This window comes from Sinocyclocheilus rhinocerous, unplaced genomic scaffold (assembly GCF_001515625.1).
Source record: "Sinocyclocheilus rhinocerous isolate Xijiao unplaced genomic scaffold, SAMN03320098_v1.1 scaffold1102, whole genome shotgun sequence".
NCBI classification, from domain to species: Eukaryota; Metazoa; Chordata; class Actinopteri; order Cypriniformes; family Cyprinidae; genus Sinocyclocheilus; species Sinocyclocheilus rhinocerous.
The window spans coordinates 281266-281794 of NW_015640208.1; the positions used below are offsets into that span (position 1 = coordinate 281266).

Consider the following 529-nt stretch of genomic DNA (forward strand, 5'->3'; position numbering starts at 1 on the left):
TCCTTCATTTTATTAAAAATAAATGCTTTTCTGATGTGATTTGAAATTTGAAAAGGGAGAAAAAAGTTCGCCAAAAGGCAGATTCGAACCCGGGTCGATCGCGTCAAAAGGAGTATGACACACGCTTTACCATCTACGCCACTGAATCTCATTGATGACTATCTTTTGTTGACTAGCCCAATCACACGTTCGTGGGTGCAGTTAGTGTAAATAGCCTCTGCCAAGGCGGGCTATTTGCACTTAGTGTAAATAGACACTCCGATTTTTTTATTTTTATTCCCAACAGTTAAACAGTTGCCCACAGAAAAAAAACAGGGGGTGCTGACAGACAGCGTGTTAAGGGGCGTAACATTTCTGTCACACGCTTGAGGTATTCGGCCAATCACAACGCACTGGATAGCTGGCCAATCACAGCACACCTCGCTTTTTCAGACCGATGAGCTTTGTAAAAATCAACGCGTTTCAGAAAGGCGGGGCATAGAGGAGAAACAATAACGTACAGTATGTGGAAAATAATGTGGTTTTTTTT

The 529-nt window shown here is 42.2% G+C and overlaps 1 protein-coding gene across 1 annotated transcript in view; it reads left to right on the forward strand.

Moving 5' to 3' along the window:
* Positions 1–529, forward strand: part of LOC107752564 (FERM domain-containing protein 3-like) — a 58508-nt gene that overhangs the window by 19466 nt on the left and 38513 nt on the right. The gene's annotated exons all lie outside the window — the stretch shown is intronic.